This window comes from Hyaena hyaena, unplaced genomic scaffold (assembly GCF_003009895.1).
Source record: "Hyaena hyaena isolate Hyena2069 unplaced genomic scaffold, ASM300989v1 scaffold_188, whole genome shotgun sequence".
In the NCBI taxonomy this organism is placed as follows: Eukaryota; Metazoa; Chordata; class Mammalia; order Carnivora; family Hyaenidae; genus Hyaena; species Hyaena hyaena.
Window position 1 is genome coordinate 1794356 of NW_024080819.1, and position 22246 is coordinate 1816601.

Consider the following 22246-nt stretch of genomic DNA (forward strand, 5'->3'; position numbering starts at 1 on the left):
TTACAGATGTAAAATAACCGTCAAGGTCACAGAGCTAGTGATTTGCAGGGCTAGGACTGAAGCCAGACAGTCTTAATCACCACTACACTATATTGCTCAAATGACTTTAAATTACTTAGTTCAGTGAAAGGTAAGTTGCCTATATTGTGAATGCATGTCATATAATGCTCAGATATTAAAATCAAAATAATTCAATTGATCTCTTGGAAAGATGCTCCGAGTAAAAGAGCCCCAGCCTGGTGTTCACCACCAAGGCAATGAGATTCAGCAAGAAGGTTAAGGGCATCAGCTTTCTGCAATAGCACATCACTTTATGGCAGAATTCTGGGCCATCAGAATTTCCCGCAATGATAAAGCTCTGTTTGTCCCGACAACCTGTGTTTATTGGACCCTGTGAAGGAGAGAAGATAAAGGAGGGGAAAGGTTGTAGAGATGGTGTGAGGTCCCACCCTGGGGGCCCTTTTGTTCATGCTCCAAGTTACGCCTTTTCTTCATTCTCCTTGTTTTTACTAAACTCCCTTGGGGCAGACTGATAGCTACAACAGCCAATTAGGGGGACACTGCAGGAAGAAGGGACTCTGGTGACAGCTCCTTCACCATGCACAGAGAAACCGGCACTTCCCTGGAAATGCACATAATTGCCCTGTTCCTTTCCATCCTCCCCATCCGTGCCCTCTCACTCAAGCTCCTGGACCTAAGACTAGCAAGTAAACGGAACAAGAATAGCACAACTAAGCTCCCACCCAGGTGGTTTGAATTAATGTGCAGGCAAACCCAAATCTTCTTCTGGGATTATATAGCTCTTGTCCCCGCACCCCTGGTGTACAAGAGTGTTTCTCAAGGTGTATGCTTGGACCACCTGCATTAGGCTCACCTGGGAGCTTGTTATAAAGGCAGCTCCCTGGGATCCTCCCAGACTTGCTGAATCAGAAGCTCCTAGGGTAATGCTGGGAAATCAGCATTTTTAACAATCTCCCCTGGTAATTTTGAATATATTATAGTTTTAAAGCCACTGCCTTGCAATTTGCAAAGTGCTTTTACATAGATTACCAGGCTCAGATCCCAAATTCTTGAGAGGTTTATTTTCTTATGCCCTTCTCTGAGCTGTCGCTGTTTTCCTCTCCAATCAGTCCAATACCTCAGACTCAGTAGGTCCTCTGTTAAGAAGAACCAATGAACCAGTCATTTCTCTGCCAAAGGTGGCAATGAAAGGAAAATCTAACAAGCTTAAAAACAATATTTAAAGCCGGAAGTCGGTTGACTCCTAGGGGAGGACTAAGCATGAAGAGATTTAGTCTTACCCAGCTCTTTGCACAATGTCTTGAGTAAGACGGAGTTCAAACCCAGCTTTATTACTTTGCTGGGTTCCTCATCTGTAAAGTAGGGTTAATAAAGTACTTAACCCACGGAGTTGTTGTGAGGATTAAATGGATTAATACAGGTAAAGCACCTGGTTCAATAATAGCAGCTAGTTTACTAAGGTGACAAAGAATGGCAGATGGAAAAGCTACAATTCAATAAATCCACGAGTTTCCAAGTTATACTTTGTAAAATATAAGTGTTTAGTGTTATTGCCATTCCTTGTTTTGTTCAATAAGACTGCATGAATAAATATTAACAGAACTGAATGTTAAGAAATGTCATGGTACATCTTATTGGGATTTCTCAACTTTGGCTCAAGTGACATTTTGGGCCTGATAATTCTTTGTTGGGGGACTGTCCTGTGCACTTTAGATTTTTTACCAGCATCCAGGGCCTCCACCAGTAATATCCCCTCAGCTGTAACAGCCAGAAATGTCTCCACATACTGCCAAACATCCCCTGGGGTGGGATGGGAGGGGAAATGGAGCAAAATTACAGCTTGTTGAGAATTTCCCTATATTCATCAATTTACAGTGTCCACAAATATTATACTCCCTCATTTTCTAACACTCCCCTGAGGTAGGCAGTAGGGATAGTTCATCATTGCTCCAGTATACTAATTAGATGATATTGAGGCTAAGTGGCTTGTCCAAGATCACCTAGCTAGTTCTCAGGATGGTAATACTCCAAGTTGAGTCCTCGATTGATCAATTCACTTCATCTATCTCTATGATATGAAAATGTTGCAGTATTCTAACTAAAGTCTTGTAATACCCGATGACCTTTTATATTACTTTGACAAGGGATATGCAAGTACTGTAAAGTCGTGCCCTTAACAGAGTAGCCCTTAATCATCTCCTTCCTAGAAAGTGCTCAATGATAATGAAAGTATGTTTATAGGTTGCTGTATCTCAGAAATATGGTTCTTTATGATTTCAGTGAACATTCACAAAACATCTACCACATACTGGTTATTGTGCTACCCACTGGGGAGTAGAAGACAATGAGGAGCTTACATTCACAGGCTAGTTGAGGATGAGTCACACACAAACACACATAATGAGAATGCACACTGTGGTGTGGGACAGTGTGGAATGAGGGTTGAGGTGGGGATAAATGCAATGGCAGGAGATATATAAAGCCCAATGTGGAAATTAAATAAACCAACTCTCCTGCACAGGGGAGGGGAGGCTTTTCAGACAAGACTTTACACAGGAAATGATGTTTAGGCTTCGTTGTGTAGGGTAAGTAGATGTCTGCATCGAGCACTTTCCCATGTGCCAGTCACTGTACTCGGTATTTTATACATGATAATTTATTTAATCTGCACAAGAATCATGTGAGATAGATATTATCAATCTGCTCTAGAGCACAGAAGACTGGGCGCCAAAAGGTGGAGTAACTTGCCTAAGGTCATATCACTAACAAAGTTGCAAGAGGCAAAATGTGGGTTGGGCAGTTTTCCTCCAGAATCTGTGTAATTTCCAATCCTTGGCAAAATAAACAAGGCCCAAAAGCATGCAGGGGCAACAGCTCTGAGGTAGGGAAACTGCAAGAGTAAGGATTTGAGAGAATATTCTATGTGAGAAGAGAAGTTGAAGGGTACAAAGCTAGACAGGCCAGGAGGGACCAGATCATACAGGAAATCGGAGGTCCCCTTGGACCTTCTGGGGGTGATAGGGACTCCCTGGAAGGAGACGGACCTGATCAGATTGTATTTTAAGACAGTAAGTCTGGCCTAGACCAAAAAAGAGGGAAGGACTGAAAAGAGGGACACTCAGCTTTCATATGAAATTAAAACCTCCAATATTTACGGCCAAAATTTCCCCCCAAAGATACTAAGAAGAAGAACAAGTCTTAAATAGAAAAGATACAGCTGCTCTGGCCTAAATGCAGAATCCTTTAGTACTGTCTTCTAGATGATATACATGTGTGTTTACTCTAGTCTCAGATTTAATTGGATTTAAATCAGATTCTGAGCACACTCACCCAGAAGGCCCAACATAAAGAGGAGGGTAGCAAGAGGTCAGAGAAGACACATCCTGTCTGTTCCTATTGAAGCAGATTCAGACCTTTCCCACCTGCAGCTTCTAGCCTCTCCAGTAAAAAGTTGCTCCTTCTGTTACTGTGTGACACTCATTTGGATAGTCTCCGTTCAATCACCCTTACCTCTACCCCCATCCCAGAAAAGGTCAACCAAATGCTGTAGTTTGGATTTATTTCTTTTGATATCTATATCAAGCATGACAAAAAAAAAAATGCCTGGTTCTATGTTGGGCTCTCACAAAGAGCTGCTTCATTTCAAAGTAACTGTGAACCAAAAATACCATCAGGGCACTTGCCATCCTTTTGCAGGTTTAGATTGGCATCCACACTTGGAGATCTTGATTCTTTTCCTTCTGATTCCATTGCCTGCCTGCTCTTTGAGGGAGTTTTTAGTAGGTGAAAAGTGACCCAACCATTGTGATGTCATGATTTCAGTATAAAGGCCTCATAGGCTCTTCATTAATGAGGTCTCTTTTAATCCTGGAAGTAAATTACGTTTTTTGAAAAACATAATAGAATTCTTAACTAAAATGTTAGCCTCTAATTCTAATATATAAAAAGAGCCCAACCATTGTCAAAAGAATAAAAGTGAACTGTATGTGGCAATAGTAAAATTGAGGAACCTCCCCAGAAATGAAGAATTAAGGAAAACAGAATTGTCCTCTGAGAGCTAAACTATTAAATACATAGTTGCTCAGGCAAGAGATGTATAAAATCACCTCAAGAAACACAGTATTCCATGGGTACACAAGACGAGACTCATCTGATTGAGGGTATTCACGTATCTAAAGAAACAATGGGTTTATTAGCCTGTTGATAATGGAACATAAACATGGCAGTCACCAGGGCCAATCTGGCCATGCCCATTTAGAACTGTCTATCAGGAAGTGTGGCTTTTCAGTCTCAGGCACTATTTACTTCTAGATAAGGAACTGCCTACTTATCACAACCTGATGTCTCTAAACATTGGAATCATACATTCAAATGGTATTTTGGAAAGTATGTATTTAACATATGTATGCTAAATCATACAATTAACCCCTTTGCTCTTGATTCTATGACTACCGAGCGACTTTCTGATTAATATTTGACTTCCCATGTTCATGTAATTTGCCCAGGAGGGAGATAGAAGTGCTTGTCTGCCCTAGTCTCTATTCCTTCTTATTGAAAATTAACAATTGCTACCTTGTGTTAGAGACTCCTGGGATTTCATCTGCATGAATTAGTCCCCACTGATTGTCAGGGTCTGACAAGATGGGGTGTCTGCCTATGGCAGATTGGCAGCAAGAAAATAATTCACTCACATTATAGCTCTATGTGTCACCAGCAGTTATCCATGGCAACACCTTGACTGTCACACAAAGCTTTCTTGTGACTTTTTAGTAGATTTTCACCCTTGAGGTCTTTAAATGACACATACGAATAAAAACATAGTAATAGTTTTGGTTTTCATTATTCACCATTAGAAAGAAGTATTGAGTTAGTTGCCTTCTTTGTTTTCATACCAAACATTTTGCTTTCTACTGTCTCTTTGTCTCTTTGAGGAAAACTTATCAGTTGTGTAAGGCAGGTTCAAAACACACCAGATGGGGTTGTTTCAAAGTGTAGCAGAGGATGGAAGGACATTTGGGAGCTTGAGGCAGTGGCTCCATAGTGATTACTACAGAAGAACAGCAGCACTGTTAACTCCTGGTCCAGCTGTGCTGTTCGGCCCCAGCAGCATACCAGCTCTGGGTATAACTAATTCTAAAACAGAACGCAGAGTTGCCCTGCATACACACCGTGAACAAAAAGAGAGAGGAAAACTTGTCTTACAGGAAGACCCTTCAGTTTACAAGTGGGCATCTTGACCATAACATATAATTTGTTGACGGTTCCCACTAATTTCCCTTTACCGATTTCTACAGTCCTCCTCATCACTCTACAAATCCTTTTGAATCTTTTTTCTTAGAACAGTTGCAAGATTAGCTGTCAGAGAGACAAGGATAACCTCACAATACGGTAGGTATAAAAAAGAACCCTTCTGCTTATGTGTTTAAGACAGAAAACAAAAGGGGAAAAAAGAGAAGCAGTAATGAGTAGAGAAGCTATAAGCAACATCCCCTGAAGATTCTCCTGTCCCCCATAGCATATTAACTGACCTTAGGCATCCAGTGCTGCTTTTAGATAGATAAAGCGTTACTAATAGACTAAAGTATTGGATGTGAAACAAAATTGTGTGAGACTAAGTAATGGAAGAGAAAGAACTAAGGCCTGGGAGATCAATCCAGCTTTTCCCCCAGCTGTAAGTGCATTTGCAGGGAAATCAGGAACAGCATTTACAATATCTGCTATATTGGCACGCCTGGATGGCTCAGCCAGTTAAGCGTCCAACTTCAGCTCAGGCCATGATCTCGCGGTTCATGGATTCAAGCCCTGTGTCTCGCTCTGTGCTGACAGCTCGGAGCCTGGGACCTGCTTCAGATTCTGTGTCTCCCTCTCTCTCTATCCCTCCCCCCACCTCTCTCTCTCAAAAATAAAATAAACATTAGAAAAAAAGTTAAAATCTCTGCTATCTCAAAGTTCCTGGACAACACATGGCTATAGGTTTGGAATGTGTAGAGAAAACTGTCCTGTCCTAAATGAAACCCATGTGTAGATACTGACTCTTCTATATCCTCTAGCTGGCCATTAGAAATTAGAATAAAAATAACAAGAGAGTAATGAAAGAAAAAGTTCTCTAGATATTGTTGTCTACCCAACACCAATTCTCCCACTTTCTAAGAAAACTCTGAATTTTGTTGAAGTATCTACCTGACTCCCCACTCCAGAGGAAATCCTATTTAGTTAGCTAGCACTGTTCAACAGAAATACAAAGAGCCATACATGTAATTTTTAATTTTTTGGCAGTCATATTTTTTAAAAAAGTAAAAAAGAAACAGGTAAAATTAAATATATATTTTAATTATATATTATATTTATCCAACATATCTAAAATGTTATATTGTCAATTTATAATCAATATGGAAATTATTAATTATATACATATGTTCTTTCACATTAAGTTTTTAAAATCCAATATATCTTTTTGACTTAAAGCACATATCATCTAGGACCAGCCACATTTCAAGGGTGTAGTAGCCATATGTGGTTAGTGGCCACCACATGCACTTGACAACTATAAATGGTCTGGGGCCGAAGATGGCCGATGGCCCATCCAAACTGACAGCAAAGACTCTGCCTGTAGGCAAGCTTTCTCTCTTTTCCTCTCCTGGACAAGAGGAGGGAGAATAAAGTCTGCTTAACATTGCCAACCTGCTTGGTACTACACGAGGAACCAGCTTTGGATGAGGCTGACATTGAATTCCGCAGAGAGAAGAGAAGGAAAAAACCTAGGGCTTTGGTGACATTATTGGGGTGTTGATCAAACTTGGAATTTGCTCTGACTCTGGACTTTCCATATAATGAGCCAATATTTGCCCTAATAGTTTAAGCTGGCTTGTGTTACTTAGAGCCAAAAGAGTCCTATGTTCAACTTGAAACAGATAGGTGATCATTCTTTGGCCCATTAGTATACCTCTCAAGGTTATAGAATACTAGAGGAGGAACTAACCCACAAGAAGTTGAAGACAAAAAAATCCCATATGGAAAGCACTTGAATTCATTGCATTAAATATAATATTTAAAATGTACAACGTAACAGCCATATGTATAAGTAAAAATCATCTGCAAAGCACGCATGTTCACTTTCTGTTCCAGAGTCAGGCGTCTGAATTCTAAGAGTGAACAAAGCCTAGGGGGAGAAAAAAAACAAAAAAAAACAAAAACCTATACCAAATTTACAAGGATAGTTATCTTTATAAAATCTATATGAACTACAAAGTTATGAAGATGAAGGAAAAGCTGTTCAATAAAACTAAAGCTATCAGTTCTCAAAGAGATACCTTTAGAAGTGTGGTTCTATTTTAAGTTTCCCCGCATAGGGCTAATTAGAACATACATTTCAATTAGAATTTGATTGCACTTCAGGAAGTGAATTATTAAATGACCTAGCACATTTTGATGTTTTCAATTGCCAAAACTGCTGGCTTTGGAGGACAATGATTCTTTAATGATAATTTATTCTTTTCTTGTCACCATTATTGCTAGATGGCTTGGGGCCCTAGATACTTATTGGGCTCCAGGGACCTAGTGTGGGCATTTTCAGAGGAGGATACCAATTAGCTAGTTTGATTTCACAAAAAAGCAAAGATTGCCCTGAGGGGAAAACTCTGCCTCAGAGGGAACACCCTTGAACTTTAACTGTCTTTATTGCTAATCATTAAAAGTCCGCAAAATATTAGGCCTCTCTGTTACCATATCATTACCTCCAATCTTCAGTTTAAAAATGCAGACTTTCTCTTCGTATGAAGGCGACAATAAAGATAGCAAATTTACCATATATATAAAAGCGAGTGACCACATTCTACTAGTTTTAATAGCACTTCTACTGCTTCCCCAAATTGCCATAGGTCACCTAACTTTGACTATATTTTACGTAAGGCCCACAATGGGTGTTTTCAGGAGAGCAGAACTACCTGGGGCTCTGCAGCTTCAAGGTTACTAAATAATATGTGGTCACATATCTGACTCATATATAAAGAACAAAAAGTCAATTGCCATCTAAATCACAACTTTATTGGGGTTTTTTTTCATTTATTTAGTTACTTTATTCAACAATTTTTTTAGAATCTCTTATGTGCCAAGCACTGTACCTGGCACCGAGGATCTTATCCTGAGGAAGAAAGAAGAACTGTACCCATTCAGATGCTCACATTCTGGAGGTGCAAGATGGATGGGGTAGGTGGGGGAGGCCCATGGAGGATGGTGACTCAGCAGATCATTAATTCTCAGGAAGTGCTACTTTTGTACACCTGTGGAGGCTACAGAAAGTGTGTCTATGGTCCTCAAGACTGCTATATATTTTTTTCAACATCAGAGGTCTGTACATTTAACATTTGTTTTGACTCTCAATTTTCCAGCAATATGGTGAATTCACTTAGTTCGTATTGACTTACAGAAGATTATGACACTTTTCCTTTGCTTGGAAGAAAGCGTGCATTTTTGGGTTTGCAAAAGTTGATACTTAGTCATAAAAGCATGCAGAGTGTAGTAGTATATCCTAGTCATGAGGAAGTTCAAACTTCAGGGCCGGATCACCTGGGTTTGAAACCCAAGTTCTGCTGAGTAACAAATGTGTAATACTGGCAAGTTCCTAACCTCTCTGTTCCTCAGTTCATTATGAGTAAAATGAAAACTACATAGGATATACATGTATGCATGTATAAATGTGTATGCGTGTGTATATATATATACATATATATGTATATATATGTTTATGAAGTTATTATGGGGATTAACTAAACTAATTTACTTAATACTGCCTGGAATATAGTATTGGTACTATGTCTCAATATAAATGAAATTGTATATTACTTGGTGATTAGGTTTGAAAATCAGTAAGCAAAGTTACATTTAAATATAATAAAATTTTTCTTGCAAATCTTTAGAAAGGTACCTTCTCGGAGATCCATGCCCACCTCTCAATATGTCTAGCAGGGTCAATTTTTCTTCCAGTATTGGAACAGATTACTGTTTCTCAGACTGAACATCGAGTAGTGTAGCAGGTTTGCATATAGGGATTGTGTCACATCAAAAGTCCATGTTGTTAAACATTAGCCTGATGCTGAGAGGCACTCAGGAACTGATCTAGGGCAAAACAGATTCCTTCCTCATCCCAGGAGTGTTCAGTGAAAAGGCAGGCAAGAATTGTTACCCAATTTAATTTATTTGTTTCCTCTTCTTTCCCCAAATTCTCCTTGTCTCTTTTCACCAAGACAAGATAATTGAATTCACAGAAATTAAATGTGAAGCAATTTCTCCTTACAAACATCTTGAGGTGCAAAGTTTGTTAATTATTATTTAGGAAACATAAGGCAAGTTGTATCACATAAGACATAATAATGCTGCTCTTCTGAGATAAGCATTCTGGTATTATTTGCCATGCATATTAGTTTAAACAATAGCACTATTAAAACATTTTTTGTACTTTCTTGAGTGTGCCCAGAATTGGATTACACTTACTGCCTGATCCAAAGCTAAAAACACCCTGATCCAAACCCACCAGCATCTCTTGCAACAGCCTCCCAACTGGTCTCACAGCCTTTGCCCTTGATCTCAAGAGGAAACAGTAGCCAGCACTGTCTTACACGTCCCTCTAGTTTAACAACCTGTAAGGAGACCCATTTCATTCACAGAAAAAGCTAAACATTTTTTTTTTTTTTTTAAGATTTGTTGAGCTTTATGTTATGTCATAGGATATGGTTCACCTTGGTAAATATCCACAGGTATGTGAAAAAATCGTTTGCATTGCTATTACTGGGTGGAGTAATCATATACAGAGCACCGTGTAAATCCTGTTGGATGGTTGTGTTGTTCAAATCCTCCGTCTTCTTGCTGAGTTTCTGTCTAGTTGGTCATTTGCTGAGAAGCGCTGTTGCCATTCCAGCTACAGTCATGGATTTGGCCAGCTTTTGCTTCATGTTTGGCCCATACACATTTAGGATGGTTATGTCTTCCTGCTAGATTGATTCTTTTTTAATTTAGAACACTTATATTTCAGATACGTTCAGATCAATTATTCAGATAACTGTTATTTTGTTTCTATTATTGTAACATTTGCTCCCCGTTTGCTGTGGTATTTTTCAGTTATTTCCATTTTGCTTGTTTTATGACTTTTCTTTGCTGAAATTTTCTATTTTTTCATTTGTTTTAAGATAATTTGTAATTGTCGAATCATTTTGATGTCAGTTGCTTTTAAAACCTGTTGTCCGATAATTATGACATCTGATTCATCTTGGTATTGGTGTCAGTTAACTGTCCTTTTTCATTCAAGTTGTGATTTTCATGGTTCTTGGTAATTTTTGACCACGTCCTCAACATTTTGGCTCTTACGCTGGAGACTCCAGGTTCTATTTACATGTTTTTATTTTTGCAGGCAGTCACCCTGTTTTGGTTTAGTATCCAGGTCCCCATCCACTTTCATGGGCTATGGTTTTAGTGGCAATTACAGCGCTATTTTGGTCTGCTTTGTTTATCTTGTGACACCTGCACTCCTACTGGCCCCTGCCAATGCTGCTTGAGAGGCCAAGAGAGCTGCTACCTTGGCTGGTCTGCCTGGGGCTTCTAGGTAAGGCAGAAACCTCTGGCAGGTAGGGAGAAAGAGAACTTCCTGGGACAGGGGTCTGTTGTGGTGGGGTCTCTCCTGCTGGTGTCTCAAGTCCTACCAGGAAGGACAGAACGCCTTTGGCCAGAGGCACTTTTTGCGGCATGATCCCTCCTGGCTGACACTCCCAGGCAAGTGGTATCTCCAGGCAGGTGAAGGGAACTTTAGAGGCAAAGAAACTTCCAAAGTGGGGACTACCTCCTACCAGGTTTCTGTGGGTGAGGATGAAGAGTCTCCAGTCTGGAGAGGAAGGAGAATGCCTGCCTTGGCCACTTAAACTCTGAGAGACTTCTGACACATCCCTCTTGTTGTTTAGATCACACCATCTGACTTTGTTGGAGAGGCCTCTGATTGATCCAGAGGAGAGAAGAGTCCGTCTGGATGCTAGATTAGGAGTCAGAAAATACAAGACCTGGGCCACTTTCTGCTTTTGCGGGGAGAGTTGTAAGATGCTGTTCTGTTGCTCCTCCAGTCCCGAGATCCCAACCCCAGTTTGCCTTCCTCTTCTGACCCTTTGGCCTTCTCTGATTTTGTCTTTTGCATCACTTCTGAGGTTCATAGTTGTACCTAGTGACAAGGAGCAGGGAGAGGCCAGTATATGGCATCTTGTCTGAACTAGAAATCCAGTCTTTTTGGTGGCCTCTGGGCCTTGTGTGCTGTGTTCTCTTTGGTTTCCCTCGTCTCATTCCTCTACTCTGCCTCTTGCTCACTCTTGTCCAACTCCACAGTCTATTGTTCCTGAGCATGTCGGACATGTTCCCACATAAGGGCCTTCTCATTAACTGTTCTCTCTTCTTAGGACTTTCTCTCTCCAGATATTTGCCTGGCTAACTGTCTACAGTTTTCCTCATTTCTTTGCTCAAACGTCATCTTCTCAAAGGAATCTACTTTATCCAATTGTCTACCACTCAATTCTTTAGCATCTGAGAAATAAAAAGACAAAGCTCAGTGGTTTTGCTTATTGTGGTTAAGAGAGGGCTGTGCAATTCACATACTCTTTCCAAACAGAGCAGACAGCTGACTGTCACATTAATCTTGTACAAAGTTTTGAGGAGCATGAAGTTCAGGGATTGGCAGGATTTCAGAGGCACAGATTTCATCAGGAAAAGTAAGTTGCTCCACGAGACTGGTGATGATTGGTGGGGGGGCCACTCAGAGGTAAGTTTGTTTTTATTTTTAAACACATTCCTTCCTGATTGGCTGCCTTTTAAAAAGCAAGGGACTGACACTACGGTTGGCTTGTATAACAATGTATTCACATGAGGTGAGTTGTTTGATTCACTGAAAATTGTCTTTTTAGGGGGCGCCTGGGTGGCTCAGTTGTTAAGCGTTGACTTCAGCTCAAGTCACAATCTCACAGTTCTATGGGTTCAAGCCCTGGGTTGGGCTCTGTGCTGACAGCTTGGAGCCTGGAGCTTGCTTTGGATCCTGTGTCTGCCTCTCTCTCTGCCCCTCCTAGGCGCTCTCTCTCTCTCTCTCTCTCTCTCTCTCTCTAAGACATTTAAAAAAATTAAAAAAGGAAAATTGTCTTTTTACCAGAGCTATAGAAAAACCAGTCTTTCTAGCAATGTGTACCTTTTATTCTCACCCTACACTTAATTATCCGTATCCTGCTCTACCTTTCCTCCCTATTATATTTATCACTTTCTAATGTAACAGATATTTACTTATGATGCTTTTGTCCATCTTTCTTCATTAGAATGGAAGATCCACAAGTTGGGCATTATTGGTTGTTTGTTTCCGGATAAATCCTACTTTTTTTTTAGAATACTGTCTGGCACAGAGGGAGCACACAATAAACATTTATTGAATTGTTATTATTACATTTAAAAAAAATGTGAGAAAGAGAGAGAGAAAGCACACATGAGAGGGAAGAGGAGTAGAAGGAGAGAGAGAGAACCTTAAGTAGGCCCCACACTTAGCACAGAGCTCCTCATGGGGCTTGATCCCAAAACCCTGGGATCGTGACCTGAGGTGAAATCAAGAGCTGGATGCTCAACCAACTGAGCCACCCAGGCACCCTAATTTTTGTTGAATTATTATTGAATGTTTGAACAGTATCCACCCCAAACAAGCCTAGAAAAAGCCAGTTATATTTGTTTTTGTACGTTTTCCTCCCTCCCTGGACAATCCTGCAAATATGTCTTTCACTGTGAGGTACCACTGATATAATAAGAATATATTTTAGTTAACATTTTTTCTTTATTCTCCAGGGTATGCACTTTTTTAGCTTGAAGCTCATTTGAAGGTACATCCAGAATTTGGGGGCCCTCTTTAAGAAAAAAGAGCACAAAATTAGAAATACAAAATGGTGCTTGGAAAGGGTCCATGCAAACAGAGCTCTTATTCTTTAGCTACATTGTTCCAGCTCCCATGGTGGGATACAAGACACCACTCCTTTTTCTTACCATTGCTGAAGGAATTTCAGACAGTAGCAAATAAGAGAAACACTGATGGCTTCCTAGGATAAACTATGATGCCAGTAATAGACCAGATTAAACTAAAAGGTAAAGTAAAAGCAAAAAAAAAAAAAAGAAAAAAAAATCCAACAGCAAATAAGGTAGTTCAGTTCTGTGGACATAATAGAAATTAAAATGTCTTGCCTGCACCATTTGAGGTTAATTACAATGAAGCACAATATAGTTTATGGGTGTCATTACCTTAACAGATTAACTGTCGCCAAAATTAGCCCTTGATTCTATGCTGTGACAAGGACTTTCTTCAGCTTCTGGCATGCAACCCAAACCTTCCAATTTTTTGTTAAAATCAAAAGAAGGCTGGAACGGAATCACACTGTTTGAGGCAAAGAGCAATCTGAGGGAAAGGAGAGCCTGAAGATACCAACGTAGCATCACACTAATGTAGCATGACTCAGTAGTCAACTGAGTTTCCCTTTATCTCTTTCCAACACCCCACTGTCTATCCAAATAGCCATGTGGTACTTTGTTTAATTACTTGTTTGATGCAAGTCTTCCCAACTAGACTGTGAACTTCTTAAGAGCAAGGGATCCTTCCAATGCCTTCCTGCGTTTTCCTCAGCACTGGCACAATTAATAATTGTGTGGATTTGTTTTATGAATGAATAAATTAATTGAAGAAAGCTTGGCTCTCTTTAGAATCCTTCACTTGGCAAAGTATCTCCCTATTCTTCTTTTCTGTATTTCCCTTATTTCTACATCAGTAATTCCTTCTGCTCCTCAGAGCCAGGGCTGGAAGACCTAAATCCCTTTCTGGGAAATTCCCTAGTAGCAGCTGCCTTAATTAGAACCAGTTTGACCACCAAGATATCTTGTTTGTATTTTGTCCTACCTATCCCCTTCATTTTCTTTCTGATCTATTAATAATAAATGCAGGACAAGAGAAATGAAAAATATTAAAACACACACTTTTTACATAATTTGAGCATATATTTGGCCAACTAAGTATAAAACATTTGATATTTTCATAGGGAAATTGGCGACTTGGGGTCTCTGATGTTGGTGCTTTTGTTTATTTGACACATTTTTCATAGTCATGTTACCAGTAATTTTAGAGGTCCCACAGTAAGAAATATTTTTCCTCCCTGGGTTCAGGAATTTTGTCATCCAAAGGGCTGAAAGCTGTGTCACTTGCTTCTTCATTACTTGGCTAGAGAGGATTTGTTTTTTTTTTAAACGTCCTATTTCCAGAATGTATATTTAATACTAGAAAATCTGCTTGTAATTGTGCCAACCATTAAGCTATTATTTCTTTTTTAAAGGGCCTATTCTATTTTAAATGTAATTTCTTTAATTTAGTTCAAAGGACCACATCTTCTTTCACCAAACTGCAGGCACTTTGGGATGTTGTGAATTCATGGCTCATTCTATTACCAGTAAATCTGGCCCAGCACAAGGGTCCTCCTCCACATGTCTTGTCCTTTGCTGTCATCCTTCTTCTTGGTGTCCTTCTGATGCCCACCTTTGTATTTCCTGTCATGGACACTTCCTGTGATAACTCAAGCATATGTCTCCCCTTCAGAAGGAGGCTGATGAGAATTAATCATTCATAAGTGTGATTATGGTGATAATAAACTCTTTTCAGTTAAGGTTCACAGCTTAGCGGGAGAGTTTAAAAAATTTCTACTTTGCAGATACAGCATTTTAATAACCACACATGATTTCACCCAAAACTCACAACAGCCCTATGAAGGAGACATGGCTAGAAAAAGTATCCTGCTTTTGTAGATGACGACACGATGGTTCTGAGAGGGTAAATGGTTTGCTGATCATTTCACAATAAGTAGAAGCCTGGTCTGAAAGCAGGCTGAGTCAACATGCCCCTACATCTTTCCACCACCAGGCTGCCAGCATTTGACATGATCAGATGATAAAATTTAGCCAAAGTGGCCAGCCTTAGGAGGGAGTAGGGGCACATTATTCATTCAGTACTTCCTTAATAGCCTTTCCCTCATCCTTGGAATTCTCTTTTGTTTCTGTGACTCCACTTCTTCCTCTTCCCCTTGCTGACTGACTATGAGTTGTAATTTCCTATGCGTATTCCTCTTCCATTATGTGCCCCTTGGTGTCTCCATGGTTTCTGACCCTCATTTGAGGCACTGGTTAAACATACAATTCCTGTGCTTCCAGAGCTGGGACCTGGGATTCTGTAAGTGAAGTAAGTGCCCAGGCAAATCCTAAGACTTAGCACATTTGAGAGACCGAATAATATGAGAAATATTTGTTAAGTGACTAATTAATATATTGATGTGGAGAAATTCAACTACTTAATTAATTGCTAATATGCACACTCAACCTCTGTATGGGGTTTTAGGGAAAGTTTAAGCAGAGAACATCTGCACTGAAACACACCATCAGTTAAATATGAAAGAAACTCAAAGTAAATGTGAATTTAAATTTATTATATCATTGACTTCTAATAACTTTTTTCTTTTTGAAAATAAGAACCATGGGAATGGAACCATTAATATTCATAATACATATTTTTGGAATTTCTCATTTCTAATATTATTGAGGAACGTGTCCCACCTCTCTTGGGAGCAAAGCAAGCAAAGGAGAGGGAGCCTCTCAGAATGGCAAAGGAGATCAAGAGAAAAATTCAAGTGAAAGGAAATCTGAATGCCTTCTCAGTTTTTAATAAACTCTCATAATAACAGTCTGAATCCCCTCTGGATTAATTGAGTGATCCAAAAGGAAGACTTAAAAAAGGCTTTCTTTCTTTCTTTCTTAAAAACAAAACAAAACAAAACAAAAAAAAACTGGCTCCTTAGCCCTTGTGGTTAGCAAATAGATCTTGCCAATTTTGATAAATTAGTTGCAAATGAATCAGAAACATGTGGACTATATGTATTCATATTTAAATAGGGGAAAGGTGCTTGGAAAATACACTTGGTAGATGCCAAGGTCTGAATGTTTCAGAAACAGTCTGTGGTATTTTCAGAAAACAAAACATTTCCACTCTGTCAGCAATCTCACATCAATGTATTTATACAATGCTTAAACCGAAATTAACAGAAAGGTTCATATTGCAAAATAGCTAGCATTTCTACAAAATCATGAGCATCGACTTGGCAGGTCTCTACTATTCTGAGTCAATCACACACTCTTTGATGTTCAGCTCTCTACTCCTCACATAGTATAGTCCAGGGATAGCACAAAGGTAAACTCATATTCATTCCCACATCTCCCCCATGAGGCAGTGGGTCTTTAATAAATGCAAATAATATACGTGGCATTCTGCATATATTCTTCAATGCATATTCTCGAAAGAATAATCAGGCACACACAAAGTTAATATAATGCTAAAATAGAATAGGCAGCCATTAAATCATAATTGTCATTCTATAGTGACAGCGACATTATATAAAGAATAGCACTTTAACTGGTGAATATCAGACTCAGTTGTTCCATTTTTAATTTGTTATATTATGTTCTTTTCATATCCCACCCAAATAATCAAGTATTAATATTGGAGTATTTTTCCTGAATTATCAGTTATGTTACATATGTAACACATGCAGTTTTAAAAATTGGCAAAACTGATGTCAAAATAACCTAGTAATCCTAAATATTTAATTACATGATACAAACACTCAGGAACTTCAGTTATTTATGTTAGAAAAAAAAAAGCCCAATTATACAGAGAGATAAAGTTTTAAATGACCATATAAGATAAAAATTTCAAGGAGCCAAAACTACCCTTAAATCCCCTCATTAGGCCATCAAGGGCAGGGTGCATTTTGCTGCATACTATTGCTATACAGCAATTCTGCAGCACATTTGTTTGTGAACTAATGAACTAGACTCTAGGAAGGAACAAAAGAGAGTTATTGTGCAAAGATTCCAAGAGACAGATCTGTCTGCCTTTAAAATATCTACCAAGTTTCCATGGACCAAAAGGGGAATTGATAAAATATTCTTAAGTGCTCCTCCTTCCTGAAGACATTCTTTCCTTGACTCTTAGGCTTTTATAACCTTAACATCTATTAACAGACACGTCTGGGATGAGCTCTGAGGCAATAATGAGGTTTCATCCTAGAGACGGTCAGTTTCTAAAGACAGATCTTTGGGTACAGTGCATTTATATGGGACCACACTGATCTAATTAACGTGATGGAGAAAGTCGATTCAAGGATTGTAAATAGTTTTGGTTTTATGTTACCACTTATAGTGAAAAAGTCTACAGAAATAAAGAAATATTGCTGGTGGTATTGTAATCATTTTAAACAAATAAGCAAAGAAAATTCATCCCGGAAACTAAAGTCATGTTAGAAACAGGAGCACAAGAAGAAGCCAGTGAGAAGATCGCCACGGAGATCGCTCTCCTGCAGGCACGAAGTACTGGGAGATCCTATGCACAAGGCGACTAGGGCCTGAGATTCCACATGCATGACAAGACCACAGATGCCAGTTTTGCTGGTCCCCACACCACACTGGATAGTGGGCTGTCAATCACGCTCCCAAAGCCAACAACCAGAGATTCTCAAAGCATACTGCACTGCAGGTGAAGATTAACTACCAACCAAAAAACCCACAGAATAAAATAATAATAAATTGACCAAGTATTGTAATATGCCATAAGCAGCCCTTACTCTCCATATTTTCAGACAAGCATGCTTCCATTCACATTATCAAACCTGATACTCCACAGAAACCATATGGGGGGTGATCTTCAGAAATGGAGGCCATTATACATAGACAGATTTCAGAGCATGTGCAGGGTGGTATTTTTGAGTCAGTGATGCTAACAGACAAAGAAGACAGCGAGACCATCTTGTGAGCACGGAAAGTTTATAAGCTGTTTACATGAAGAAGCAACTCCTTCACCTATTGAATTGCTATTATTGTTTCATTTTAAGTTTTCCTTTCATGTTTCATATGGTTGTTATATGATTATGGACAAGAGTGAAATGAAATCATAACAAAACAAATAAAACCCGGGTATTTTGGTAAATTTGTTAAGACCACTACTCAATATATAAAACGAACAAAACAATCCCATAATCATCAAACTTGTTATCAGAATTCAGTGGTTGTGCTGACTTGAATTTACTAACCAGTTCGGTCAAAAAAGTGAATCCATCTCAAAGTCCTAGCACCCGTCCTTTTAGGAGTTTTTCAAATCAGGGAGTCAAAAACCCCAAGCAACTAACTTGATAGAAATTATCAAAAAGATTTCCCTGATTCACTTTTTTCTGGAAATGGTATTTCGAAGCTATTTTAAGAAAGTCTATAAAACTGGAGATACCTCAATAGATCTGAAAAGAACAACAACAACAGAAAGACTCCCAAGAAACAAAGGAAATAATGCAAAGAGAAAAGGATTTATGTAGAACAGATATTAAGTGTATAGTGTCAAAAAAATTCTAGGGGAGAAGATCTGTTCTGACAACTTGCAATGTTAGATTAGAAAAACTTTGGAATATCACCAAGTTCCATGAAAAACATGGGAAATAATTTCAAAGGAAAGGGAGGGGGATAAACCCTCAACAACCCATCCTCTGTATTGAAGAATATTACAGTATATTAACAGACCAAAAGTTTCTGGAGACTTGCCATCTGTTCCATGGAAGAAGAAATGATATACAGCAATATGTGTAATTATAACAGCTACCAGTTTAACTAATGTTTATTGCCAATGTCAGGTGCTTTGAAGTGGCCAAGAAGTATCAATACAAACTAATGTCTTGCATTCACTTTGCACTTTTGTGTGAAAAGGAACAGTAAATAGTTTTTATAAATTTGCATAATAAACCTTATTTTCACTCCTTTTCACTTTGCCTACTATAAAAGGAAGTAAAAAAGTGAAAGGCAATGGCTTCCATGACTACTTACTTGGATGCTTCACAGCCTTAAACTTAGGCTTATTTAATCAACTTATTTAAAAAAAAAAAAAACATCTGAACTCAGCACAAGGAAAGGCTTGGCTCTGTTTAAATAGATTAAAAATGTACCTTCAGGGGCACCTGGGTGGCTTAGTCAATTAAGCATCTGACTTCAGCCTAGATCATGATCTTGCAGTTTGTGAGTTCGAGGCCCATGTCGAGCTCTGTGCTGACAGCTCCAAATCTGGAGCCTGCTTCAGATTCTGTGTCTCCCTCTCTCTCTGACCTGCTCTTACTCATGCTCTGTCTGTCTCTCAAAATAAATTAATAAACATTTTTTAAAAAAATGTACCTTCAGACATGGGCGACCTCCATCTTCATCCACTCCTCCTCTGTAGACTCTGGAGAATCAGTGTTCTGACAGAAGTATAATGGAACTCTGTGGGGGTAGAAAAACATTTGAGAACTAATTCATACAGACTTATTTTCTATTTCTTTATTTCTTCTTTTCTGACCTCATTGCAGAAGGGACAATTACTTATACCTTTAAGTTCATCATGAAACATAATAATCATTGTTGCAAGCAATGTATCTTCCTTTCTTCCTTTCTCCCTTCCTCTTTCTTCTCTTTCTTCTTTCTCCATTTGTCTTTATTGTCTTTCCCATCAGTCATTTCTTTCCATCCCATAGTCAATCTAATACTTTTGTGACTCTTTTGTTTGCAGTTTTTTTGCAAAATGAATATTGCTGTTTTGTGTGCCTATATATAAATTTTTGTATGTTTTACCTTTTGCCCTTAAGCACCATAGCCTTAAGATATATTAATATTGCTATGCATATATTGAATCTACTGCTCCTAACAGTTACACCCCTGATATGTATACACCACATTGTTACAGGCTACTCTGTCTCTCTGCCACCACATATAATGCTGCAATGGACATCCTTGTACATGTCCGCTTGGGCCTGTGTGAGAAATTCTTTGAAACACGTATCAACAATGGAATAGCTGGAGGTTTCCAGTCTAAGAGAGTGTCTTCTCCAGATCATCCAAGATCACTCCAACTGTATTTGTAACTCAAGGTTTTATTTCTACAGCTTTAATGAAGATAATGGTCTAGCTTGACTGGAACATGGATGTTTATGAATTTATTTATTTACTTATTTTTCGTTCACTTATTCAGATTACTAAATACCTAATATGTGTATTTAATGGTATAAAGATACTATATGAATATATATATATATGTATGTATATTCATACATACATATATACATATATACATATATATGTAATTCTTACAGATGGGTAAAATATGGGTTGAGGTCATGTAATCAGTAAGTGACAAAAGTTAGAATTTGGAAAAATATCCAATTCCAAATCCCTTCAAGAGAATTATAAAAGAGAGAGAATACTGTCTTTATAGGAAAAACACTACTTTGCTCTCTTGAGAGTGGGAAATGAGGGAAAATAGATGTTCTTCTTCAGAAAATTCACACGTACAGTTCCTGATTTGTCAGTGGAAACTTGTACCTTGGCAAGAGGAGTCTTTAAGCCAAGAGTTCGGATGCAGTGCCTTTATGTTCCAGAGAGAAGAGGAGACGCTCTGAGGCTCAGGCCAGTATTCACAGGGGAAGCTGAGCAGGGAGGATCTGGCAGCACAAGCTTATAAGAGAAAAGACTCTGTTCTAGGTGTCATCTCTTCCTTTCCTGAGCACTTTTAAAAATATAAGTTCCAGTAGAAGGTGCACAGTGCACAGAGCAGCAGCAGAGAATGAAGTGTCATAGTCTTCCCTTAGCCACCGTGTAGTCTTCCCTTAGCCACCGTTTAAATTATCCATGCCCAACTGTGGTTCTGAAACACATGATCCTCCTCCTAATGTGTTCTCAGGTGGTCAGTAATAGCCTAATGCTACATCATGATGCCTACGCCATTAACCTTACTTCATCTCATCACTCAGGCATTTTATTGTCTCCCATCATCACAAGAAGAAGGGAGAGTAGAGTACAATAAATTATTTTTTAAGTTTATTTATTTTGAAAGAGAGAGAGCAGGCAGGGGAGAGGCAGAGAGAGTGGGAGAGAGAGAATTCCAAGCAGGCTCCATACTGTTAGTGCAGAGCCTGAAGCAGGGCTCCATCTCACAAAACGTGAAATCATGACCTGAGCCGAAATCGAGAGTCAGATGCTTAACTGACTAAGCCACAAAGGTGTCGCCAGTCAATAACTTGTTTTGAGACAGAGAGACCACATTCACATCACTTTTGTTACAGTATATCATTATAATTGTTCTGTTTTATTATTAGTTATTGTTGTTCATCTCTTATTGTGCCTAATTTATAAATTAATCTTTATCATGTATGTATAGGAAAAAAAACCGAGTGTATGTAAGCTTCACTACTATCTGTGGTTGCAGCCATCCACTGGGGGCCTTAGAACAAATCCCCCCAGGGTAAGTGGGGACTATTGTTGCCTGAATGAATCTCATAAACACATAAGGAACACCTGCTGGGTGGGGAGGGTTAAAGGAGTTACAACTTATTTCCAGTTTAAAAACTCCAAAATCAAAAAAATAAAAAAAAAATTAAAAAAATAAAATAAAATAAAAACTCCAAAATCAGAGAAGTTAACTTTTCCCAGTTTGCTATCTTATAAACATAAAAAGCATTTCAGTGATATATTGTAACAATGGCTGTTCACTTAATATTAGTTTTGAGTGAAATACATAAGAGCAAAAACTACAATGAATTTGTTACTACTTTAATTTGTATCGAACATTTTACAAATACCAGTGATATATTTTTAATGTATTAATTTATTTTTAATTTTATTATTTTACTCTTGGTGGTTGTATCAGAAAAGCTCAGGGGTGTCTTGAATAGTAACAGTGGGGTACCCTTGCCTTCCTCTTTGGTGTTTTAATATAAAAGAACCCGACTTTTGCTCTGTTCACTGCAGCCTGCTTAGTCAAGGACTGTGATGTGTCTAATGCCTCATCAGAATGGTGGCTGGTGACTGTGGCTCAGGAGCAGACCCCCAGCTGTATTCTTCGCCCCACTGACTGCCAGGCTGCTTCCCTGTGACTTCCCCAGCCAGGTCACACAGGTGATCATGCTGCTAGAGGCTCGGGGAGATCCCGAGTTATCTGGGGACTCCAACAGTGTGGCGGTGAGTTGGACAGTGGACTTCCCAAGACAGACTCTCACCAGTGACCCCAGCCTGCATTGGGAAGACGGAGGTAGTGGATACGGCTTCCCAAGAGTACTCATCACTTCTGTAGGAGCCGTTCCTG

The 22246-nt window shown here is 38.9% G+C and overlaps 1 long non-coding RNA gene across 1 annotated transcript in view; it reads left to right on the plus strand.

The window, feature by feature from the left end:
• Window positions 1–22246, plus strand: part of LOC120237653 — a 63401-nt gene that overhangs the window by 900 nt on the left and 40255 nt on the right. The gene's annotated exons all lie outside the window — the stretch shown is intronic.